The sequence below is a fragment of the Camelus bactrianus genome, chromosome 12 (genome assembly GCF_048773025.1).
Source record: "Camelus bactrianus isolate YW-2024 breed Bactrian camel chromosome 12, ASM4877302v1, whole genome shotgun sequence".
Classification (NCBI taxonomy): Eukaryota; Metazoa; Chordata; class Mammalia; order Artiodactyla; family Camelidae; genus Camelus; species Camelus bactrianus.
Window position 1 is genome coordinate 19,871,351 of NC_133550.1, and position 27,857 is coordinate 19,899,207.

General features: G+C 38.1%; 1 long non-coding RNA gene across 3 annotated transcripts in view; it reads right to left on the bottom strand.

Moving 5' to 3' along the window:
- The window catches only part of LOC123619520 (uncharacterized), a 108,294-nt gene that overhangs the window by 37,111 nt on the left and 43,326 nt on the right, over positions 1-27,857 (bottom strand). For all 3 annotated transcript variants that reach the window (XR_012510628.1, XR_012510629.1, XR_012510630.1), the window contains exon 5: positions 7,278-7,382. This is a non-coding gene — a long non-coding RNA (uncharacterized LOC123619520). The remainder of the gene's footprint in view (positions 1-7,277; positions 7,383-27,857) is intronic.

The window sequence follows — 27,857 nt, forward strand, 5'->3', positions numbered from 1 at the left end:
AATTTCATGACTTAATGTTAGCTGAGATGAACTGACACGACTGTTCACTTCTTGTACAACTTTAAAAAACACAATAGGTGTTTGTGATGGGGTTTCTGTGAAAAATCATTATTAATTGAATATTTCAAACAGGGGAAATGTATGTGAACAAAATGATTTCATCACCTTTTCCTCTAAAATTGTCAAACTACTGGCAGACCATTTAAGAGACCCCCAGAGGCCACCAGTTATCAATAAACCACACCGCCAGAAACATCAAGTCAAGGTGACACTGGAATTACGGACAAGGTGGAATTTAAGGTTGAGAAATGCTATACTGGAAGAATAAAAGCACATCGTTTTCAACCAACTAGAGGAAATAAAATGATTCAGGAAAATATTATTTCATAAGCATTTTCTTATGTCATAAAAATTTCTTTAGGCTCTCCCCTTTAACTGGCTGCTTAATTTTCTACTGTGCAGTTGGACCAGCAAACTGAATTCAACAGTACAGTCAAAGATTTCTCCACCACAACAATGCAACAGTGATTTATTATTAGGATTTCTATTAACACTATAAATCAAGTCAGTAGGCTCAGAAAAATAACGTCAATGGATAGTGGAAAGGCAACTTGATAAAATCCAACATGAATTTCATGTTTTGCTATGTTCTTTAATAGTTTTCTGTGCATGAGAGATTTATGTTTTCTTGAAAGTTTGAAAGAACTGACTGAAAAAAATCCTTCTGAAAGCTTTTTATTTTTAAACATAATGATTTGATAACCTTCTATTTCTTGGTTATGAATGATTATTGCTTTGCGCTGATTTTGTCAACTTTCTTAAGTCAATTTTATTAATTTGTGTATTCACATAAAATTGTCTATTTTTCTATGACTAAATTTTATAGGTAGGGAACTATAAACAGACTTCTACTATCATTACTCTTTTTTTCCCTAGCTGTTATAATAACTTCTTTTTTGTCCCTATTTTTGTTTAATAGCATTGGTGGTATGGTGGCGAGCATAGCTGCCTTCCTATTTTTGTTTAATTGTGATTTTCAGCTTGTCTTGATTAGATTTACTAGAAGTCTGTCTATTACAATTTTTCACCAAGAAATTCTTCATTTAATTATACAACTTACTTTTCAAAATTCATTAATTTCTGCTTATCTTTACTTTTCTCTCTGCTTTACTCCTTTTGTTTTAGATAAGTTGACTGCAACTTACCGCTTTCAATTTGAGTTGGATTATTTATTTTCATTTATAATTTTAATAATAAAAATTCCAGTTTATGCATTAGCCTTCGGAGGAATTATTAATTCATTCAACAATTTTATTGAATGTCTCCTGTGAGCCAGGCAATATTTCAAGTACTGGGGATACAACAGTGAATAAAACAGACAAAAGTCTCTGGCTTCATGAAACTCACATTGTAGCAGGAGAAAGAGAAAATTAAGTAAAAGATACAGTAAATTATGCAGTATATGAGAAAGTGATAAATTTAGGAAAAACTGAAGTGGACAGGGTAGATAAGGAATTCTGGGGAGTAGAATTCATAATTTGTTATATCTTGAGAATTCTTAATACCTTAATTTTATTTTTGTCCAAATATATATTTGTATTTTTATTTCCTCCTTTGCCAGTAGTTTTTGAGAGGAATGCTTTAAATTTTATAATTGACTTTAAAACTCTTATTATTTATTTCTAGTTCTGTTGAATTATAGTTAGAGGATGCAGCCTGAACAGGTTTTGGGTTGGTGTATTTATTACTGTTTTCTCTGTGGCTGTGTAAGTTAGCCTTGTACTGAGCAGCGAGCACCAGAGAACCCATTCTCAAGAGGCTTGAATGAGTGAGTGGAGGACTTTTGTCCTGAAACAAGTCCTCAGGTGGGAAGTCCAGGACCGCCATGAAGGAACAAGGCTGTTTCCCTCTTTCTGCTCAGCGGGTACACAGAGATGGCGCTGCACCTTGGGCAGGAAGAAAGAGGAAGGGGACCAGGCAGCCCTAGGAGATTTGTGCGGATGTGTCTTCGGCCAGAACTGAACCACAGGGGCCCCACCAGCCACAGGAGAGCCCACAGGTAGGCTCCTTTGCAGTTTTCTGGTCTCTGTCAAAGGTACTAAAGTTCAGAATGATTGTTGGGTAGCCAACCTAGTGAATCTAGTACACTATTGATTTTTATAAATGTATCAAAGACACAAGGAGCTATGTGTCTTAAAATTGGGTTCCTTTTTCCCTGTATTTCAATTTCTTTAAGTCATTGTTCATTCTTTGCATATTTGTTCCGTCAGAGGCTAAAAATGGTCTATAAAATCTTCTAGAAAAACACGTTTTGATTTCTGTTTTATTTTTAACAATCATTTATTTTCTATATTTTCAAACTACTTTGTTTAGTACTTAAAGGTCAGTCAGGTTATTGTGAACTGATACCTTTCATACTATATATTTCTTTTTGACTTGAACTCTATTTTGTACAATTTATCCTGCTTCCTTTGCCTTATTTGAATTTTCCCTTGGCCGGAAAATCTTGGCCCATCCTTGTATTTTTAACCTTTGTCATTTTGTTTTAGTGCATCTCTTATTTGCATCATATAATTCCTCATTTATCACAAATATTTGCCCAGTTTCCATGGTGTACTGGGCAGTTCTTGATGCTGGAGATACAACAGGAAACAAAACAAAGGATATAACTATGGGACGATCACATACATTAAACAAGTGTGACCCATGGAATGTAACCATCAAGTAACTTATTTTTATTTTTATTTACCGGCATGCCTTCAAATTTATTTGTGGGGTTAGTTCTTTCTCTCACTGACTTCTTTTCTCCTCTAGGCGCCAACAAAGTTGAGTTAAAAAAATACCCATCTTAGTTCATATTGTCCTTTTTTTTTTAGATTCCACAGACACAGACTCGCAGACATAGTAAACAATCTTATGGTTACCAGGGAAAGGTGGTGGGAAGGGATAAATTTGGGAGTTTGAGATTTACAAATGTTAGCCACTATATATAAAACTAGATTTTTAAAAAGTTTCTTCTGTAGAGCACAGGGAACTATATTCAATATCTTGTAATAACCTTTAATGGAAAAGAATATGAAAATGAATATATGAATGTATATGCATGACTGGGACATTGTGCTGTACACCAGGGACTGACACATTGTAACTGACTGTACTTCAATAGACAAAAAAATAAGATGGGGAGGAGCAATAGCAGTGCCAGGAAAGAGAAAAAGCCAACAAAACATACTTTTCTCATGGAGGGTTAACCTGTAAAAGGCCCGAGTTGGCAAAGGGAGTTATCTTTAGATAGAGTTTAAATTTTGATTATTATTTGACATATTAATTGCCACCTGAAGGTAATGAGAAAAGTCACGGAACCTGTCTTAAATTTCATCTCAGGACAGGGGAAGAACCAGTCCCCTATGCATAGATTCCTTTCTCTTCCTTCCACATCCAGCTATATTGTTACTATAACCTGGGGTCCAGATTACATTTATTACATTGTAATTTCTATAAGCCTTCTCTTTTGAATTATTTTTACTATATGCATTTGATTTTCTAATTATATTTTCAATGATTATTTAGAATACATTCCATTTTGAATTAATTTTCAAATTGCAACCACATTTTTTTATATCATGTACTTCCTATTCTAAATTTTGATTACTTCTTCTCTAGGGTAGAATATAAGTTCTTACATATCTGAGAGAACATATCTGTGGTCTAAGTAAATGATTGGCAATGTATCAGGTTTTACGTTCGTGAGTCTCACATTCTCCCCTTACTAACTTGTGATCTTTGATTCATTGTCTTCAGGCATTAGTGATACCCAAGAAAAGTTTGAAGTGAGGCTGGTCTTGTTCCTCAGTAGGAAACCAAATTTTTGTCTGAAAGGCTACAGAAATTTTTCATTATCCTTGATGTCCAGGAAATTTGCCAGAATAATTGATGGTTAATTTTACATATGTTGTCTGGAATACAGTGTGCCTTTTAAATCTGCATACTCTGTACTTTTTATAAAATTTTCCTTAATTTCGATACCTTGGATCCTTAGTTTATTGTTCTTGTAGACTTGCAAGTAAATTAGAGTCTTCATCAAATTCAAATTCAAACATATAATGCATAATTCTTCTACATTCATTTATTTTGATACAGAAATATTTGAGTAATAAGAGTGATTCAATAATTTTTTTTAATGTATAAAACTAGCTTTTTAAAAAGTGTCTAACAACCCTTCATGAAGTCTAAATGTTCAGATGGTGTTATCATGACAATTCAGGATAAGGGTGTGGTTGGAGAGGCGATCAAAGGGAGTTTAGAGGATGTTAAAGTGCTTGTCTTGTTCAGGAAAAAACAGAGCATTCATAAGTTTAAGAAACTATAGTAAAATAAATATAAAAATGAGTACTCACAGAAGAATAAAAATAGAACGCATAATGGTCACATCTGACAAATAAAATTTTACCTACTGAGTGGAAAGTAGAAATTCAGAAATAAAGTACAGTAAATAGAAAGTATAAAATAAGATAGCATTAAGTCCTAACACAGCACAAATTAAAATAAATATAAATGGGTTGAACTAATGTTAATTCAGATTCACTCAGGCTGAATTAAAAACGACAACAAACCAGATCTGGCAACACATGCTCCAGATGTTACTGGGGACTTGCGGCAGGCACACTGTGTGTGAAGGGACACGGGGACGGCAGCAGATCTTCCAGACTGTGAAGGTAAGCTAAAGAAGCGCTTTGACATCCGCCAGAGTTTTCTGACTTATACAAGGCGGTCTATATGGGGAGGCAAGGGAAGATGAAACAAACGAGCAATCGGACTGAGGGACATCACAGATGTCCCTCAGATCACATCAGGTTGGAAGCAGAGCTGTAGTGTAATGGCCATTCCCAAGGACCCTTCCTCCTAATCCCATCCCCCTGGGGGTTAGGATTTCAACATATGAATTTGAGGCAACATGAACATTCTGTACAAAATACCAGCTCTCTCTTTTCCGCCATTATTTTTACATCATCAAGATTTGTGGCACTAACTTGTTATAATTCTGTAACTTGATAAATCACTGGTGCTTTGTCTATTGGTTGATTTGATTAGTGCAAGCAGTCAACATCATTTATAACATTACAAGTATATAAATATATTTCACGGCAGATTGGGCGGGCCATCTGGTAACCTTAGCTGGGAAGGGAGATCTGCCCTCTCTGGGGTAGGTCCGTACTTTTCTGGCATCTATGGAAGACGTGGGTAATTCTATCTAACCCTGGATTTCAGCACTGGGAAGCCAGTTTTTGATCACACATCCATGCTATGTTTACAGCAGTGCTATCAGTAAAAAGCAGCCCAGAATTCAAGCTCTGGGCAGGCAGGCAGGTGCCACAAGAGAAACGAAGAGGAAAGGACTAGTTTTCCAAACTCAGATACGTCCTGCACCTGCCTCGGGGAGGAGTTAAGCCAGAGGGCAAAGACAGGTCCGGGGTGTGACTTTAGAGAAAGGAAATGTGGCGGGTGAGACGCGCTTTTCCTTACATCGTTCTCCCTTCTAAGGCTGTTTCCCACACCTTCCCTCTCTCGCCATTCTTCAGGCTTTCTCTAATATCTCGTCTTCCACCTGGGCTCCCCCAACGAAGGTCTTCTGCTATTTCTCTCATTCCCACATGGCTTTCATCGCCTGCCTGGCTGGGTCTCTACTGAACCCATAATTTGTAACCCCGTGTGCTTATCCTCCTCTTCTGTGGATCCAAGGACTCACGAGGTGCACACAAGGGAGGTCAGAGGAGAAAATATCTTCAGGGCAAATTAAGGCCACAAGCAAACACTTGGACAATCACCTCAATACACTATCTATTCCTTACAGCAGACCTGCGGAATTATTCGCACCCCTATTTCATAGAGGCATACACTGAATTTTAGAAAAGTTAAATGACTTGTCCTCTACCCCACAACTGCAAAGTGGAAGAACCAGAATTCCAAGCTAAGTTTTCTTATTTTGGGTCCCTTGCTCTATCCCCTCTAACATTATGGCTCATTTTTAGAACTGTTTATTTTTTACATTTTTTCCAGTTCAGTGCCTCCTGATTCGCTTGCCTCTTTCTCTTTAGCTTACAAATTAGAGAAGAGAAAGCCAGAGGAATTCTAGGGGACAGACATACCAGAGGACGGCTTTTCCTGTATGTCTGAGAGAATCTGTATAAAAGTACTTTAACAACTAAGTGCGTGCTACTGTCTTCCCAGCGCACAGTCCCTGATAATCCACATTTGACTAATTATCTCTTTAACTCCCAAGTGTCACATTTGGATACGTGGGTGGAAGCAAGGGGCACAGTCCATTTCCTAAAGATTCTTTTTTTAGCTGGTAAATCTCCCTGGGAGGACAGGCATTGTTTCCATCACACTTTGGATGGGAATCAATGGGTAAATAGTGCTTTTCCCAGCTGGAAGGTCTCAGCTAACTTCTGCTTCATTTCCTCATCACCCACACCCTCAACTGGACCCACTTCCCTTAACTTCAGGCTCAGTCTTGCCCAGTCCCAGAAGTATCTTTTCAAACCATCAATTAATTTTTTTTTTAAGAAAAAGGTATCATAAAACATTTCACACAGACATGAAGACAGAAGAGTAAAATAAAAGCCCTACGTATCCATCATTCAGAATCGACAGTTATCAAAATTATACAACACTGTATACACACACACACACACCCCCATACATACACACACACACACACATATATGTATATATATAGTTTTTTTGCTGAAATATGTTAAAGCACACACCAGGCTTCATGTCAAGCCCCTCCCCCCAACATACTGCAGTTTGGATTGAGGCCAGGTTGTTCAATGTCACCAGCACTCCTCTAAGAGGTATAGATTTTATTCTCTAGGTTCATGATTCACCAAATTATTTCATAAACATCCCACACGTTTGGTGTTCAAATTTCTAACTCAACTATATCAAGAAGAAATTAAATGAATCAACGGATTGTGTTCCCCTCAATATCTAGAAGGAAAGAAGTATATATAATTTTAAAGAATGGATCACTGGGTCAATAGATCCACTAAGTCATGGCTCAGTTGGATGGAGAGGAAGGGAAGTCTAGCCGGGATGGCTGCTCCCCAACCAACCACTGCAGAGAAGGAGGCTCTGACCTCCCTCCCCAGCCAGGCCACCAGCATGACTGCCCACGCAAGCTCTACCCCCACCTGCACAGTCTCCACTCAGCTGTGCAGCAGCAGGCTGTCTGCCACAAGGAAGCCATTCTTTAAGACCAGCTAGAGTCCCACCTGCTCAGTGAAGGCTGTCCTAATTATGGCTTCCAGTTGGTGCCGTCTGGAGCATACCATCCAGCCATTGCTGTTTCATGCAGACATCCTGTCTTCTCAGGTGGACTGCAACGACATCAAGGGTAAAACCCGTGGTTAGCCTTCTACCACTAACTTCCGGTGCTCAGTAAATATGTATTTGAGCTTTCCTTTGGGGTGCAGTTGTTAGTGTCGATTTTTCTGCACAGAATCAAGTCACAAGAAGCGGGGGGGGGGGGGGGGACCTGCAGGGGCATTTCAGTCTGAGAACAGGGATGAAAGACAGGTTGGGTTGGCTCCCATCCATCCACTTGTTCAACTCGCCCTATAAGTCCTCTTAAGTCCTGCACATTCTCTTTGCTTGAATAACCTACAAACACTCCTTTCTTTTTCTTCCCTTGCACCCATGACTAGGGCAACTGTCTGCTGTTGGCACACATTGTGGTATGACCACATGTTTAAGAATCATGAAACCCTACGTAAGAAATCAGTCCCTAAATGAACCGTTACCCAAAGCAACAGGCTCATTCCGGCAGCAGCACCACGGTGCCACCCAGTGGACAGTTTCTGAACAATTCGATCCCTCGTGAACTGACGAGTGAAGCTGGAACCAGAGCACTTGGGGCCAGCTCGTCTACAGAAGGGCAGATTTTATACTCTGCAGTCTTGTAACTTGGTTGTTTGATGAACTCCAATAATTGCTTCACTTAAACGTCTTGAAATTTTATTCTCTTTAACCCTACTTGATTTTCTTAAGAAAATTCCTAATGAAAGCATTTGTGATGTACAATATCGTGGGCTCTTACTTTTTATTTTACTCTATTTTGGGAGAAAGCCAGTTCCCCATTATCTTTGTGTGAGCTTCTAAAAGGTTAATTCTCTTTCCTAGAGAAGTCTACATAAAGGGTATGACCACATGTTTAAGAATCATGAAACTCTACACAAGAAACTAGTCCCCAACCAACGCGCGTTGCCTAGGTGTGGTTGGATGCTGGAGATTTTCTGGAACTAACCTATCTTGTTATTCAGAACATTGAACATCTGGCGCTGGAACAACTGGACATCCATACACAAAAAAAACCTCAACTCTTACCTTGCAGCGTATATGAAAATTAACTGAAAATGGATGTAGTTAAAGGTACCCCAAGCCTCCGCTGACTGCCTAATTTGAGAAAATCTTTGAAGAAACAGGACAATTCTGGTACACCTTACACTCTCTCCTACTCACCTGAGGCTAAAGGGCTCTCCCCCGCATTTTCTTCACTAGCGGCCCCGTGGAATGCATTTTCTTTCTTTAAAAAAAGTATTTGCTCAATTTAATATTTAATTTTTTTTAAAAGTCTTTCTTGGCTTTATACAACTTTGGTCAGTGCATATTTTTGTTCTAGATGAGAAGACTAGAAAAGTTTCGAATTTATGTATCAGAAATAACTCATAAATTGTAGGCAAGTGCACTGTACTAACAGCCAAGAGGTCCAAGGAGTGACCCCAGATCTGTTACCAACAGCCCGCATGGCCACAGACAAGACATGCTTAAGACTCAATCTCTCTCACTTTCCAAAACATTGGTTAGGTGGTTTGTGTCCTGTCCTTTTAAAATTCTGTGTATTTCTAAATTTTCTTTAATGAGCTTGTGTTATATTGTTAACAAGGAAGTTGGGCAGGATCTCTTAGCTTCCTTCCCTGCCTCTTATTTGATGTTTTTCAGGACTGTGTATATTTGCAAGTCCTTACAATTCGAGCTCCTCACTTAAAAATGCTATTGATCTTGAGATCTCAGATTAGTTTTGTTAAATACTTATGAAGCCTTTCTCAGAACTATATATTTCTGTCACATTTGCTAACTGTGTATTACGACAAATGTATTTCTATATTCTTTTTTTGGTCAAATTTCAAGTTTAAGTCAGAATTTAAGTGCTAGATGCCCTAAATGTGTCATCTAGAAACATCTCTACCATTTTCCCTCTAAGCATCTGATGATGGGGGAAATCACTTAATGTATCAGAGCTTCCGTTCTCTTATCTGCAAAGTAGTGATGATAAATCCAGCTGAACAGGTCTGGTTGTTCTAGTGTTCAAGAGAAATAAGGTTCGAGGTAGCATGCTGAAAACTTGGAAGAGCAACTCTGATGGGAATCTGTCATTTAGTAGAAAAAAACAAGGAGGAGTGGTTAGGAAGGTTGGGGATACAGTAGAAGAATCAGGGGTGACTCAGAACCAGAAGCAAAGATGGATGCTACCCTCTTGGGGGGCTGTCAGAACCATTAGCTCTTCCTGGTCCCCGTCTCCTCCTTGTGGGAATGATGGGAACAGATGTGACCTTCTGTCCAGGATCCGTCTAGCGCAGATAGCAGGGAGACACAGTAAGTTGGACGTCACAGGTTGAGGATCAATAGAATAACAGAAGAATGAGGGAAGAAACAGCAGGAAAGGAAAGGAATGGAATTAACACTACATTACCACTTGTGGCAAGGCAGGATGTGTTTGCTAAAGAATCTTTCTTCAGACAAGGATGGCTTCTGAGTTCCCAGTGGTAGGAATAGAAACTTCAACTGATGAATATAAAGTAATCATTAAAAAAGTAAACCACCAAAGAACGAGGGATATTCTAGTAAACAAAAAAGACGAGGACTGTGTTCTTAAAAACCATCAACATCATAAAAGACAAGGAAAGGGTGTGGAAATGTTTCAGATTAAAGGAGACGAAAGAGACACGACAACTAACTATAATACTCAATTGTTTGAGGCTGAATCCTGTTCTGGAGGAGACGAAATGCTCTAAAACATTATCCGGTCAGCTGACAAAATTGGAATATGGATGGCAAATGAGATAAAAGAACTATGCCAATGCAAAATTTACCAAAGTTGAAAACTGTATGACAGTTATGTAAGCAAATAGCCCTATTCTTAGGAAACACTGACCTACTTAGGGGTGATGGGCCATGATACTTGTAATATCTCTAACTGGTTCAAGGGAAATATTTATCTCAAAGGAGAGGGAGAGAGAAAGAGGGAGTGAGCAAATGGGGTCAAATGTTATAAATAGGTGATCTGGGTGAAAGGTATTATATATTCTCTGTGCTATCCTTTTAAAAATTATTTATTTATTTTATTTTTTTATTTTGGGGGTAGGTAATTAGATTTCTTTGTTTGTTTGTTTTTAATTTATGTATCTTTAACGGAGGCACTGGGGATTGAACCCAGGACCTCGTGCATGCTAGGCACGCGCTCTACCACTGAGCTCTACCCTCCCCACTCTCTGTGCTGTTCTTATTTGCACAACTTTTCTGAAAGCTTGAATTTATTTCCAAACAACAAAAATTTTAAAAAGTGAAACAAATATTTTAATGAGGTCCTCTAGTCATTCTTGTCATTGGTTTTAGCTATTATAATAAGGAAGCGTCTGCAGGGCTCCTAACCATTTACAGAGTGCTTTCATATATATTATTTTATTTAATCCTCATCGAGAAAGCCCCGTGTTACAGATAAAGGAACTGAGCATCAGAAACTTCTTGTGAGAGCTTCACGAAATCATCTCTGTATTCTCCCCGCCTTGCCCCGTGAAAGAGAAGAGAGGCAGGCAAGGCTGAGGGACTGACCTGCCCCACACTGCAAACCTAGAGTTGCACGGGCAGGACTGAGACTCAGAGCTCAGCACTTCTTACTACTTTGCAGCTATCAAGTACCACAAAACACACTCAGACCTTAGACCAGGATTAGCCATCATTTAATTACCCTTCGATGATTCACAAGTCACATAATTCTACAGCGCCTTAGGCTAACTTTCATACCTGCCATTTATCATCTGGTAGGTAAAGGAAATAACAGTTGGAAAAAATGTTAATCAAATCCTGGAAGAGGGAGACTATTCTGCTGTAAATTCCGGTATGTTGCTTTTATCAGTGGTGCTATTTAACCTAATAGATAAAATTATCTTATACAGACATTTAGCTTAAACATGAGAATGAAAAAGATGTTATCAAGATATCTACACTGTTTATTTTGGTGGCAAACCTTACTCCAAATATGAAATTTTGTATATTGTTATTTTGAGCCCTTCAAAATCTTTTATTTTTATCCTCAGTATTCTTTTCCCAGCTTTAATTTCAGCCTTTAAAGTGAAAATCCTGGAGAGCTAAAGACATTTGCTCTAACAGGTGAAGAAGAGACATGTTACCGGCAGCAGAAATGGTTTCCTGGAATGAGTTATTGATCTTCTAGGTTTTAGTCACTGTGAAGTATTTTTTGACATTTGCTGGATTTGGTTTTCTTTTTAAAGTGCAAGAAGTTATACTAATTAAAAGCAATAGTGGCATAAGAATGAAGAAAAACAGAAGTGCTAAGAGCAAGAATGGAACCCTAGAGGGCTGGTGTCTGGGAAGGGCTACGTGGTCTAAATGGACCTACTGGGGTCATGCAGAAAATCTGCTATCAGTGGCAGCTGTGGGAATACATCCTGACCAGGGCCACTTCGTGACTGGGTCTTTAGTCAGCCTGTACTGGCCTATTTCTATTATGTGAGTGTTGAATCTAATTCTGGGTGATCATGTGTAGAGAGATGTGTGACAGTGGGGAGATGACAAAGGTGTCATCTGGGAAGGACACCTGGCCATTTGACAAAGCCTGAAAGGTGATTAGATAGCTGATTGTGGCTTATTACTCAAGCCTTCAGGAGCAGTCCTTTGGGACAAGTCGACACAGTTTATGACCCCTCAATCTGCACTAAGCTCTCCATCTCTTTTCTGATCTGTTGCATGGCCCCACTCATCACTAAATTAAAATTGGGATGCGAGTGATTCTTAAAGCTTAGCCAAAGGAAAATGTTTTAAGCAGTGACCCTCACACAGATTCCCATGGGCATGATTCCTAGCAAGAGAATCTTCTCCTGTGAGTTATCCATCCTCCGTGAGTGCTCAGTTTGGTAGACTAGAACCTCATACGCATGTAAGCAGACAAGCATACGGGCTTCATTTTAGGGAGAACAAATTTACTCCTCAATTCTTTAGTCAGTATTATTTTTACTGAGCACCTGCTGTATGTCATGGATTGATGATTCAAAGATGAGTAAGGCTGACTTTCTGCTTTTATAATTGGGGAAATTGACAATTAAGCAGGTGATCATCAAAAAACAATATGCGCTAAGACAGGATGGGGTGAGCACAAAGTTCTACAGGACAATTTTTGATAGGCTCCCAACCTACTCTGTGATGTGAAGTCACTTGACTCCTTTGGATGAGAGAAAGTTCTGGGGAAGAAGATAACTAAGCAGAGCACTGAAGGACAAATAAATGTGAGCCAGAAAAAGGGAATAGAAGGGAACAAGGGACTCCAGGTAGAGGGGCTAAAATGTGCAAAGGTCAGGACACAAAAGACAGCAGGATAGATTTTGGGGAGAGCAAGAAGGGAGTATGGCTAGAACCAAGGAAAGGCCAGATCATGAAGGTCCCCAGTGCCATTTCAAGACGTTTGGACTTTATGCTAAGGTTTAAGACAATATTGAAGGGTTTTAAATAGATGTAACATGACTGAGTATAGAGAGAGTGGATTGGCATGCGGGTGAGTCTGGAAGCAAGGATTCTAGCCGAAAGCCTATTGTGAAAACGCAAGCTGAGGAAGCATGGGCCCCAACATGGTGCCCCTTCTTACAGCTCTATGCTGTGGGTGAAAGGTTTGCTGAGAAAGGAGAGATGGGGGTGGAGGAATTTGGAGCCCATCTGTGCTCTCCACCCTTGTAAGAATTGTTAAATCGTGTCATCTTCATTTTTAAAGAATCACATGCTCAGAATGCTGTGGTCTAAATAATGTAATTTGATATAGGGGAAAAGTCATGCTACTCAACACGGAAACACTGAGTACTGACCTCCGAATACCTAAAAGATGGGTGAAACAATGTAGGGAAATTGTCAGAGTTGACAGATTTCACCAACAATCGCTATTTCATCCTTTTATGTTTGTTTTGTGAATTCTACATGGAGTGTCTGCAAATACATATTTTCATAGGTGAGGGCTAAAACATTATTGCTTTATTAATTCTTAGCTCTGGAATCAAGAAGGCTGTATCCTGTTCATTTTGGCACACTCAGGACCTCAGACAGGAACTGCCATATAGTAAGTGCTTAATCAGTGGTTGAAAGTCAAGAATGAAAAACACATTGAGTAAAACTGATTTTCTAGGACCTCTGATAATTTTCTTGGAAAGCCTAAGAAATCTCTTTAACATGAAACAAATATTAATTGAAAGCAAAATAAGTAAATACCATATTCATTGAGGATAAATGAAGCTTCAGATGTGTTTAATACAATTTATAAAAAAAAAAAACAGCAGTGGGAATTGTGTGGGTGGAACTGAGTAAGGAATTTGGTCTTTTGTAATTTTGAGCTATTTGAAATGAGAAGGGTTGAACAGTTTAGAAAACGGATGGGAGGAGCTGGGGATTTAATTGTACTCCACAATTTTCTTCTCACGGCTGTGACTACAGAAAGAACGTTTTTCTAATTTCCTCTAATGCTCACAAAGAAGATTCTAGACCAAGGACGGTGAGAGCCTTTGAATGTAACGCTGGAAAAGCCTTATATGGATAAATCACCTACCTCCTCATTGTGTCCAAATTTAAAACACAAATTACACATCACTAGGTAATTATAATTGATAATTATATAAACCTTTTAGTTTTAGGGGAAAATCACATTATATACTTTTTAAATATTGGTATTCCATTTCTCCTGGTCATTTTGAGTGATGCCTTTGTAAAAGGAAACCTTTATTTTTGCAATAAAAGCCCAACTTTGCAGCAACTTGACAGCAGAAACACATCTGTATTCTTACACAACAGTACAATCGTGCAATTATATTATGCCAACTAAATTCTTCACTAAATGCATGCTAGCATTTTCTTTGACATTTTTCTTTGTATTTTAGTCATGTAGACAAGAAAGAACATATTCCTGGAGAATCCTTACTAAATATTTAATAGAGATCAGCCACCATCTGTGACGCCCACAGTACCCCTTACGCTCAGAACATCTGCCTTTGCATCTAGTAATCCAGGATGCCTTTTTTTTTTTTTTTCGCTGTTACAAGATGCAGTTTTGTTTAGTTTTAAATTTGTTTCACTCTTCTAAGGAGCTCTTCCCATTTTTTTTTTCTGTTGCTCATATTATGCCTTAATTTATTTAACAAGGGTTCTAAGTAGAGAAAATGGAGAATTTTGGTTTCAGTGGAGACACTGGGACTTGCATTTTCCTGTTGGTGGCAGCACTGCCCTTGTTTTCGGTGTCCAGTACACGGAGGGCTTGACTTGACAGCAGTCGTACCAAACTGAGCATTCAGGGGAACTATCAGTACAGAAGTGTTTTGAATCAGTTAGACGAACCAAAGTGAAACTATCATATACATAGAGTAAAGCGACTTCATTTTAAGAAAACCCAATCAATTAAATTCACAAGATGAAATTCATTTAGGGATGGTATTTACATTAAAGAAACCTCCGCAAAATTCTCCAAATAGCGAGCTTTCCTTTTAAATTAAATTTTGATATTGGCGTTTAAAATTTTCACTTAGGCACACTGCAATAAAGTACACCAATTTTTGTATGATCACAGGATATTTTGCATTTGATAAGTTTTTGCAGTTCTCAAAGCCTATTACTTGATCTCATCTCATCTTCATCCTCTACTGACTGTGTGGACTATTCCCCAGCACAGGAAACCCAACCAAGTATAAAGTCGGCAACTTCTATCCAGCATTCCTTTCACAAAACTCCACTCCTACAAGGGTGTTTGTTTTTGGTTTTGGTTTTTTGGTTTTCTGTTTGTTAGTTTGTTTTTTTTCAGTGGAGGCATGTGTCTATTGAAAATAACATAAAATTGGACCCCGGCTGCATTAAAATATTGTGCATTGAGTGACAAATATTGAGACATGTCATTTAAACTCTTAAATAGTGGACATTTGGTATCACATTTGAAAATTACTTCCCTTTTATTTGAAAATGTTTTAAGCAAATCCATTATACCCACCTATGGTAATTTTAGGATAGATGCCAATCTTCTGAATAAGTTAATGAATATTTGACTGATATTTCATCGTACATTCTGGAGGAGTCATAATTTGACATCACTTCTCTCTGTAATGAAAACTACTCGCTCAGCAGTTTATGCCATGCTTATTGCTTTCTTTTGAGGAAATAGGATAAGCATGCCTTTGACCTAGTTTAAAGAAATATGCGTAACACACAAGCAGAATGAGGAGAAAACCTGTGCTCAGTGTCACTACTTTGATTTAATAAGAGGGGCAGAATCTAATTTTATTTTGTGAAGAACAAAAAGGAGGTGCAGACGTGAAAAGCACTGGGCATTCAGCTGATGTGTACGCAATATTAGCTGTTAAACTGAGTGCTTTATAAAATTCTTAGAAATTTACTTACTTTTCTTGAAGTATAGCTGACTTACAATGTTGTGTTAGTTTCAGGTGTACAGCAGAGTGATTCAGTTGTACATATATATGTATATATGAGAATGAATCTAAATTTTTAGGTTCTTTTCCATTATAGGTTATTATAAGATACTGAATATAGTTCCTTGTGCTATCCAGTAGGTCTTTGTTGCTTATCTATTTTATATATAGTAGTTTGTGTCTGCTAATCCCAAACTCCTAATTTATCCCTCCCTCCCCTCTCTTTCCTCTTTGGTAACCATAATTTTGTTTTCCATGTCTGTGAATCTACTGCTGTTTTGTAAAGTTCATTTGTATTATTTATTTAGATTCCACATGTAAGTGATATCTAATATTTGCCTTTCTATGACTTACTTCATTTAGTATGATAATCTCTAGGTCCATCCATGCTGCTGCAGATGGCATTATTTCATTCTTTTTTATGGCTGAGTAGTATTCCATTGCAGGTATATCACATCTTCTTTAACCAGTCATCTATTGATGGACATTTAGGTTGCTTCCATGTCTTGGCTATTGTAAACAGAGCTGCTATTGGGGTGCTTGTATGTTTTCAAATTAGAGTCTTCATCTTTTCCAGAAATACGCCTAACTTGACTTTGATAAGTCATTGATTTGGCTGGTTTAGTTATTATCTGTTTCCCTATTTGCTGCCTGATTGGTTCATCTTTTATCAGCTAGCTTCAGGCCAGGCTTTTCCTTTGAAACTAACCTTCTTACTATTGTTTCATCATTTAAAATGTTCTGAAAAGGTTATTTTTGAGCAGGAGAGATGGCAGCTGTGACCAGATTCCCTGTTAAGAAAAGCAGCAGCTGCTCTGGGAATAGGAGGGGTGTCAGTGCCATCAGTGCAGGAAGGCAGAGCAGACCACTGCCAGCCATCTGACTTCCCACAGTTGATTTGCTTCCTTTGTCACCTAGTGTCTGGGTGGAAGGGACTAGCTCACAGGAAAGTGTGGAGTAACTGATGTGGCCCCTTGCCTCCTACTCTGCCCTGTCTCCCAGCTCTTGGGCCTTTTCAAGCTCTCTACCTGTCAATCCATTCACCTTTCCAGGCTTCTCCTGGCCACTAGCATTTTACTAAGCTTGGCTGCCTTGAGGTGGTGTCCATTGTTCAGAAACATTCTCATCTCCATGTCCCACCACCCAAGACCCACATTTTATTTCAATAGAGACTTGGCTAGCTGGTTGTTAAAAGAGTAGAGATTAAATCATTTCATACCAGTATGTGCAGTAATCTTTTGAAGGGTATTCACATTTTAGAAGAAAAAGTTTTTAAATCAAAAAATAACGCTATAATGACAGAATTTCGTATTGGTAAAGATGTGTTGGAGCCAGGAATCTTCCAGGTACTTATTAAGTGGAAGTTGATTCTCATTCTGATTCTATCTAGCTCTTTTTAAGGATGAGAAGCCGTTTATTGGGATAAAAGCCAACGACTTGCTTATAAATTGCTGCCATGCTTGGTCAAGGGCTGCTTGGGCCTGACAGCCTTGTACATGGTTAAGCTGCCTCGTAGTTTAGTTAGAAGAATCCTAGTCATTGAATTTATCACCTTCCCTCTCTGATATGAACAAAGCAGGTGATTAATGTTGTGGAAGTTGCACCAGAGAGATGTTAAAGGCAGTTTCTGTCTTTTGCCCACTGCAGGGCCTGGGCAAGTCACAGAACCTTTCTAACCCACAGCTTTCATCTTAAATTCACGTAGCTGATGAGTGTGATCCCTGGATAGAAAAAACTGTTAATATTCCCAAATATGTGTGTGAATGTCAAGCAGTTTGAATCAGAGTTCCATTGTTGTTATGGTGTTGTTTTTAATTAATCAAAATCATTCTAAAGTTAATATGGGAGAAAAAGTGTACAAATACTGTCTAGAAAATTATGGGAAAAAAAAGCAAACAGTGAAGGGGAACTGGCCATACCAGAGAGCAAAACTCCCCGTATGGCTCCCACCGTCAGGATAATATGAATATTGGCTCAGGGATGAACAAACTGATCAATGAAACAGAACAGAGAGCACAGAAACGGATTCAAGTATTCTTTAAAGTAAGAACTTAGTACATGGTGGTGCTTACATTTCAATTTAGTGAGAAAAGGAAGAATTACTTTATAAACAGTGTTCAAGTGATGAAATACTCACCTGGAAGGAAAACAAAACAGATCTGTATCTACGACAAATACAGAAGGAATATTAGACTGTAATGAAGGTGAGAGTGAATCTTGGGGGTAGGGTTGAGGCATTTATGGGCAAGACAGAAAAATTCACAAGTCATTGAAAAAATAGTTGACTCCATAACAACCTCAAATTTCTGATGGAAAAAGGCACTAATATAAGGTTGAAAGACAAATGATGGACAGGGAAAGAATACTTGCAAAATATATGACAAGGTGTTAATTCCCCTTATGCACAAAGACTTGCAAATGAATAAAAGATGGGAAATATAATTTGAAAATAGGTACACATGGTGATCTAGCAATTGTCTGAAGATGGATACAAATAACAAACATTTGAAAAGATATATATATATGAAAGAAATAAAAGATACATCATTTTTCATGTATCAGAGAGACAGAAATTTTAAAAAACTAATCGAATCTATTTGGCAAAAGGGTGGGGAAAACTGATACTTCTTAGGCACTCTTGGTGAATGTGTGAATCACTAAAACATTTCTGAAAGTCATCTGATAACATAACACTTAAATATGTGTATCTTTGACCTAGAAATGCATTTCTAAGACTCTAACTTACATAAATAAAAGCAGTAGTTTTAAAGAAACAAACTGAATGAAACTGCATATTGCTGCATTTTAAAAATGGACATTCTCCAAAGCCTGGAAATACCCTGAATTCCACCAGCAGGACAAGTATTGAATAGAATATTATTTATACATACAATAGAATATTATGTAAATATTTACATAGGTTTATATCCATTGATTTAGAAAAATGTCCATTATATACTGCAAAATGAAAATAAGGGGCTAAATATTATGTGTAGAACAACTGAATTTTTAGAAAAGAAAAAGATTACGGGTGTGTGTTTAAATATAAGACTAGCGTGTGTGTGTGTGTGTGTAGGCATAGACTTATGGAAGGATGCAAGGACACGTTACAAAATGTTAAAAGCAGAGGAGTGGAATTGGATTATGGGAGGAGGCCATTAATTTTTTATATTTCTATGTTGCTTGAATAATTACACAAGCCTTCATGAGTCTTATGGGTTGAATTGTGTCCCCCTCCAGATTCATATGTTGAAGTCCCAATTCCCCAGTACCTCAGAGTGTGACCTTATATGGAATTAGTTAACAGACATAATTAGTTAAGCTAAGATGAGACGATGAGATCATATTGCAGTAGGTGTCTGTATCACTGGTGTCCTTATAAAAAGGGGAAATTTAGATACAGAGACAGCCACACAGAAGAGAGAAGATGGGGTGCATTCTTTTATCCACAAGCCAAGGAGAGAGACTTGGACGCAATCTTTCCCTTACAGCCTCAGAAAGAGCCAACCGTTGCTGCCAACACCTTGATCTCAAAACTCCCAGCGTCCAGAATCGTGAGACAACAAACGTGTTGTTTCAGCCACCTGATTTGTAGTATGTTTGTTACGGCTGGCCTAGCGAGTGAATGCAATTACTGTGAAAATTAAAAACCAATACAGGATTTTTGAAAAAGGCAAGGAATGAAAAGAAGTGTAATTTGTAAGTTCACTCATTCAAGAAACATTTATCAAACATCTATTATGTGCCAAGTATTCTGTTCTTTTACTCAGTTGTCCAGAAATGCTCGAGGAGAAGAACTAGTGTCCACATGTTACAGAAGTTCAGGGACTTTTCCAGTGTCCCATGGTGGGCAGGAGTCCGGCTGGCTTCAATGACTGGGCAGCAGGCCTTTCTCTGTGCTGAGTCCCACGGCAGAGTGTTTCATCTCTTCATTGTCCACTTCAAGTCTTTACTGAGCATTCAGGAAAAAGTTAGTTCCCTCCTCCGCGAGTCTATAACGTCAACACGAGGCACAGAATAAAAATACCAAAATGACTGCCTGTAACGCATGACACCAACGTGGAATGATTTTATGGCATCTCCTTTTATTGTGTTATTGTGAAGGGAAAGGCAGTGAACAATGGTGATAGCCTTCTCTTGGTCATTCTCAACATTTCATGGTCATTTTTATCTTGCCGGTTGTCTAAGCTAGAGAGCGAGAATACAGAAAGACGGAAGAAAGGAATATTTCAGAAGTCATAAGACTGAATCATAGATAGGTGGTTTGGCTCAATGACGTATTTCAGAGTTTTATCGAAGATAAGTCAAAGAGAAAAAAACATCCATGACCTTGTGATAGCAATGGTATAGTTTGCAAATCCTTGAGTGAACAGTTTCTTTGTTGCTCTCACTGCTTGGAAAGGGCACTTTGACCACCTTGTCTGTCAATTCTAGTGATGGCAATTATGCACATTGCATGCTTATTATTTCATGGTGTCCTTTACGGAGAAACTCTGTACTCACCCTTAAAATCCAGCTCAGTTGTCGCTTTCTGTCATACTCTCTCAGGTTAATTTGTTGCACTCTCCTGTTTGCACTAGTAACAAATTTTTACATACAGAATATTATAATGTATTCTTTTTTTTAAGGGGCTGAAATGATCCCCGTTTTGGATTTTTTTTCTTTTGGAGGGGGGCAATTAGGTTTATTTTAAAATTTATTTTAATGGAGGTCCTAGGGATTGAACATAGGACCTCGTGCATGCCAAGTGCATACTCTACCACTGAGCTATACCGTCTCCCCTAATACGTATTCTTAACAACATGTGTTCTCTCGTGTTATTTATGCATCAGAATCTCCTGCTAAATTACAAATTCGTTAGGCTCTGAGGTACTCAATCTCTCTGTTTATTAGTTTCTCAAAAACGGGCATGTGACGAGTGACCAAGAGAGCAGAGGGAACTGGAGGTACAGAGCGGGTTAGGACTGGGATGGCGGAGAAGCACCCTCAGCACCTGGGCCTGAGACCACCTCATCGTTCATGTTTGACACGTACTTCACCTGGCATGGTCACGGTTCTGTGGTTTGCACTCTCTTCAGAGTGTACTCTCTTCTTCCCATCCTTCTTTTGTCTCCTCTCTCGTGAGCAAAATACACTTAGTAGGGGAGGGTAGAGCTCAGTGGTAGAGCGTGAGCTTAGCATGCACGAGGTCCTGGGTTCAATCCCCAGTCCTTCCATTAAATAAATAAATAAATAAATAAATAAATAAATAAATAAACAAACAAACAAACAAACAAACCTAATTACCTCCTCCTACACACACACACACACACACACACACACACGCACAAAACAAGAAAAAAATTTTTAAAATACAGTTAGTAGTAGTGACATCAGTACCATTACTGGTACCAGTAATAGCTAGCATTTCACAGCATTTATTCTGTCTGGCACTGTTCTACACCACACGGTGCTTTATATGTACTAAATAACTTAAAACAAATCCCTTAGATAAATACTATTATTAGCCTCATTTAAAATAGATAATAAAACTGAAGTACAATGAGACTGATTTGCCTGAGGCTGAGGTCACATAACTCATAAGGCAATCTGGTTCCAGAGTCTGCGCTCTAAACCACTACACCTTCTTAATCTAGAATATCATACCTGTAATTGATAGTGTGGTAGAGAAAGGGAATTAATAACAGATGCTATCATCTATCTATATCCATCTATCTATCTATCTTTCAATTTATCATCTATGTATATTTGTTTAAAATTAAAACATGTAAATGTCTCATTTGGTTGTCAGACTTCAATGTACGGCCAAGACTTTTCCTTTGGGAATGAGTCTGCTGATTGAAGACTTTCTTATGGTTCATCTTGCATCGTCTTAGTCCTTCTGGCAGTTTCCTTTCATTTTTAGTTTGATTTCATCAAAGAGGAAGAGAAATGTAAGTGCTCCTGCAAAGTAATCTGGGTTCAAGCTTCATCTAGATGTTTCCAAGGTTCTTCCAATAATTTATAGGTGTCTTACCCACACCTAATGCAACAAATTTCAATTTTTTAATAGCCTTTCCAAAGCATTCATTTTTACAGACAAAGAATTCTCTCCCTTTTCATGCTGAAATAGTTTGTTTACATAATATTTAATTCAATTGAGTACTTACAACAATAAGTATGACTGGCATAAATACTGGGGAATCAAGGCTTCTGGCTCTTGATCAGCACATAAGTCATCAGGTGAGAGAGGAGTCTGGGCCCTCCAGAGGGCAGTTACTACAACCAGCATCCAGTAGCCATGACCATCAGGCAGTATGTTTATAGAGGGGACGGGAGGCAGTGCCAGGAAATCTGGTGGGAAGTAGAGTTGAGTGAGAAGTGCTAACATGTTTTGTGTCCTCTGAAGCCTCAACTACTCCCTCCACTGCAAGCCTTCTCCAGTCATCTTCCCACCAGACAGAGGCAATTGCTTCTTCCTCTGTGACTACAGTCCATTGCTTATGTTGCTATTCTGTACTTACAGTTTTTAAATGTAGTTCTTACAATTTTTTATTGTGATAAAAAACACATAGCATAAATTGACCATTTTAACCATTTTTAACAGTACAGTTCAGTGGCATTAAGTACATTCTAATTGTTGTGCAACCATCACCACCATCCATCTCCTGAACTCTTCTCATTTTGCAAAAACCTCTACCCATTCAACAACAACTCCCCATGTCCTCTTTCCCCAGACCATGGTAACCACCATTCTACTTTCTGCCTTTGGAATTTTGAGTATTCTAGGTACCTCATATAAGTGGAATCACACAGTATTAGTTTTTTCCTGGCGTGATTGGCTTATTTCACTTAGCACAATATATTCAAGTTTCATCCATGCTGCAGCATGTGCCAGAATTTCCCTCCTTTTTGAGGATGAATGATATTCCATTGTATGCACATACCACATTTTGTTTATCTACTCATTTGTCCACAGACGTTTGAGTTGCTTCCACATTTTAGCCGTCGTGAACATTGCTGCTGTGGACATGGGTGTGCAACCATCTCTTCAAGACTCTGCTTTTAATTCTTTTTGGCATTTGATGTAATTTATTTTTTTGGAGACAGCTCTAGAATATGAGCTAAAATTTACATCTTCAGTGGCAAGCATATTTTCTGACACAAAGTAATTGAATAAAGGCTTGCTAAATAAAACATACCCACAGATAATCGGAAGTTGTATCTAAGAAAGCTCTAGAGCTATGATTACAAACTGTATGCAGTTTGTACCGAGAACTACTCAAACTTGTAGTTGCTTTGTGAACTTTATGTAATTCGTGTCCTAAATCTTAACATTTCCTTTTCTGCTTTCTCCTTTTCTCCTTAGGGAATTGTACACAGCATTGCACAGCATGTTTCCTCCCCAAAACTCTGAGGTCTGTTTCTTTTTTCTAACTGTAAATTCCCACATTTAAATTCAAGGTGACAGAATTTTCCTAGGAAACCACCAATCACTATTAATCCTTGATGTCTGTTTACAAAGGAGTCTAAATCTTTAGAATAAAACATGAAATCTGATGTTTTTATATAACATTTGATGCCGACATTCTGGATAGCTACTGAAAGTTTGTGTCAGTTAACTGATCATCATTGCTGCCATTAAAAGATTCAATGTCTAACTATTCAAAAGATTGTGTGAAACGTCTACAGCGAGAGCATGTATTTTAAAGTTTGGAAAAAAAAAAAAGAGAGAAAAGAAATGCTTTGAAGCCACTGGCGTAGGCACACTGCAAACAATTTAGTGATGAAACATTTCAATAGAGAAAAGGAGCCAGACTTTGATGAGGCTGATCACTGTCAGGGGCTGTTTCAGCTCAACTGCTGACCCAGTGAAGTCTATGGTACTAGTGAAGTGTTATTAATGACCCTTTTAACGGGATGAATCCTATAGTTCTTCTCCTTCACCGCTGTTATAAGGAAACTATATATTTTTGGCTTCATTCATGATATAGTAACTTTGTTTTTACAATGACTTCCTTTAGGTACTTTTTTTTTTTTTTTAACTGATATAATCTACTGTGATGGTTTGAGAGAAAAGAGACTAAGGAGATGGAAAAGGAAAAGATTAAGAAAAAAGAGAAGCCCAGGAATTATAGTAGCCTTATATTTATGAGAATTCCTCCCCAAGAAAATCTTTTTTACATTTATTTAGACTGTAGTTGTCTTGCTAATTGTTTTTTCCATCTTAGTTTTATTGAGGTAGGACAATAAGCTCGTCTTTAACATGTTACAGTTTATCATTTAGTAAATGATATTATCATGTAAACGTATTTGTAAGGGTAAGGGCCTGATTTGGAGAATGTGTTTATGATCTCATACAAGGAAACAAGCCAAGGTGGATCACAGAGGGTGAGAAAGGCCTTCAGAGGACTCCCTCATGCTCTCATTGCAGAAACTGAAGAGGACTGCTGGCAAATAGTCTTAATTTCTCTGCTTCCAAACTAAACCCTATCAGAAGGTTCTTAGTTTTAATTGTATACGTACAAATCTGGAAAACACTTGTATTTTTATGGCATTTGTCAGACATATCTTTGGACAACAGCAAATGGGGTAATTTCCCTGCGTTCCTTGTGTTCCCTTCTTTCCAGCAGATGCTCCCCTTCCCGCCCCAAGAAAGACAGCACACACTGCCCAGCAGTGACCTAGGGAGGAAAGGGGAGAGGAGTATTTCTTTACAGAGCTTGCATTCTAGTTGGGGAGATAGGCAATTTAAAAAATGAGCACCTCACATATGTCAGGTAGGAACAAGTCCTCTAAAAAAATTAAATCCAGGGGAGGGTCTAGAGAATCATGAGGGCACAGGTGTGTATGTCTAGGCATGTGTGTGTGCACACATGTGTGTGAGCACACATGTGTATGTGTGTGTATTTGTGTGCATGTGTGTTCGCAGTGTCTAATAAGAGGACATTTGAATCAAAACCTGAAAGAAGGAAAGGAGTGAGTTCTGTGAGACCACCTTGAGGCCCAGGCAAGATGGTGGCTTCCCCGGGCTCTGCTTGGGAGAGGGACCCACATATCCCCACATACAAAAATACATTCATTCAAGAACACATGGATGCTACAACCTAAACGCCCATTGACAGATGACTAGATAAAGAAACCCTGATATATTTATACAATGGAATACTACTCAGCCATAAGAAAGAATAAAATAATGCCATTTGCAGCAACATGGATGGACCTGGAGATTGGCATTCTAAGTGAAATAAGCCAGAAAGAGAAAGAAAAATACCATAACACTTACATGTGGAATCTAAAGCAAACTTATTTACAAAACAGAAACAGGCTCACAGACATAGAAGACAAACTTGTGGTTACCAGAGGGAAGGAGGTGAGAAGGGATAAACTGGGAATTCAAGATCTGGAGATGCTAACGACCATATGTAGGATAGATAAACAACAAGTCCATACCTCTGTACAGCACAGGGAACTGTACTCAATATCTTGCAGTAACTTATGGTGAAAAAGAATATGAAAACGAATATATGTATGTTCACGTATGACTGAGGCATTATGCTGTACACCAGAAACTGACACAACATTGTAAACTGACTATACTTCAATAAAAATATATATACAAAAAAACCCCGAAACACATGCTTCTGTTACTCAGGTTCTGGCACTGAGTGCCAGCCCAGCACAGCTCGTGACCCTGCACATCTTTTCATGAATGAAACTGCTCAGGCCCCAGGGAAACTCTTGCCAAAAATCTCTTGTGCTGTGACGTCAACAAAACGCCACGGTGTCCTAACGCTGCGAGGGCCGGGGAGCTGTGCTGCTGTTCACAGGGGAGAGGATGAGAAAATCAGAGGTGCTGAGATAAAAGTCGTATTAATTGAATCGTCGAATTCTTCCCCTCAGAAAGGCACAGATTCTTGCACAAGGAAAAATTATCTCCCATTAGTGCTAAATGTCCATTAAGTTCTTTCTCCTCATGTTCTGATTTGTGGTTTGGGGAGATAAAAATTTATTCAGTGTTTTACATTGACAATCAGATGAACATTGAACCCTAGAACTGTGGATTGCTTTATACGTATAAAAATATTAGTATAACTTCAGTGCATTTTCCAAAAAGAAATAAAATTTCATCTTCATTTAAATACTTTTATTAAGATTTTGATAGTTACTAGTTATATTTATATTTTGCCTTTTAGCTTTAATGCATAATTTTGAAAATTTTTACAGTAACTTCTTTGAAAACCTGAAAAACAATTTTAATATTTTTATATTTCATTTAACTTTTTCATTGGAGTATGTATAGATTTTTGTGCATTTTGACTACAATTCATTTCATTTTTAATCCTTTAGGACTGTCAACAAAACACATGTAAAATTTTTGATTGTAAAATGTTGATTTTGCTTAAGTTTAATGGATTAAAACATATATTATATTCAATATCTTGTAGTTACTTACGGTGAAAAAGAATAGGAAAACAAATATACATACGTTCCTATATGACTGAAGCATTGTGCTGTACACTTAAAATTGACACAACATTGTAAACTGACTATACTTCAATAAAAATATATTAAAAATACAAAATAAAACATATACTAATTTATGAATTATGTAACTATTTTATTACTCATCTAAGTATTGCCGCTCCATCAACAGAACACCTAGACATGCACAAAAATTTTTAAGTTAAGTTTAGTAATCTTTGCTATTTTGCCTGCTACATCATACAGCAATTCCTTAAAAAAACTGTGAGCATAAAAGTCTATTTGTCAAGGCAAGAGGATAGAACACATTTTCTCTGACAGTCTGTTGTCTTGCCTTATCATTTTAAGCAGCTATTTTTCACTTTTGTCCTAGGCCCTTTATATGGGAGGGGCAGAGTTAGAACCCTGCAAAGATCTAAAGAAAGAACATCTTTGGCTGAGGGAAGAGCAAGCCCAAATTCCTTAATGTGAAACCAAGCACAGCGTCTCTGAGGGTCAGCAAAGAGGCCAGTTGTGGTTAGAATGAGGTGAGCAAAAGGAAGAGCAGTAGAAAACAGATGAGGGAGGTTGGCAGCAGGCACATAATCTCTGTGGGCCATTGTGAGAAATTCAGATGTTAGTCTATGTGTAACAGGAAGCCTTTGGAGAATTGAAGCAGGAAACTGACACAATACATATTTATTTTTTTATTATTATTATTTTATTTTTATTATTTTTAATCACACAGACAGCTGTGGAGGGCAATGCTGGAAACAGGAGAGGAGCCAGTAGTTTATTACAACAGTTCAGACAAGAGATGATGCTGGCTTGAACTAGGCAGACAGTGGGGGAGGTGGTGAGAGGTCATTGGCATTGGGGTTTATTTTGAAATTAGAGTCAACACAGACTTACTGATGAGCTGACTGGAGAGGGAGAGACAGAGGGGAGTCACAGGCGACTCCAAAGTTTTTAGACTAAGTACTCAGGTTACTAAGATAAGAAGACTGGGAACAAACCGGTTTGGAGAAAAATATCAAGAACATTTTTATATTAAATCTGAAACAGTTCTTAGACATCTGAATGTAGATGTCTATTAGGCAATTGGCTACCTGAGGTTAGAGTTCAAGAGAAGTCAAGGGTGCTGGAGAATCAGTGTTGGGACTCAGGAGCTGAAGATACTATTTAAAGTCTTAGAATGGATGCAACTGTCTAGGGACGGGATGTAGGTAGAGATGAGGACTGCAGTCCTTCAACATTTAAAAGTTGGGAAGAGGAGGAAGAGTCTCAGCTTACCTGTCACCCCCTACAGGAAGCTCTCCCTGACCTTTCAAGCTAAGTTTTGCTCCTACTAGCTGATTGCAAGTCACCCTACATTATTTGCATTCCTGTATTATTTACATCATTGAAAGTACACTGTATTGCAAGCTCCTATTTCTCACCCCCCTCCAAATTGTGAGTTTCTAGAGGAGAGAACCTTACCTTGCATATTATACAGCATTTGGCACCTATTAGTGTTCAATAAATATTTATTGAGTAAATAAATTGTTACGACATTTGTAAAAAATTTGAGTATACCTATTGTTTTAGAATTTGTAAGAAAATTTTGAAATGCTTAATAGCTTTTGTAATTAAAGGCATCAAACGTGTTCTTTTTAAAAAACTACTGAT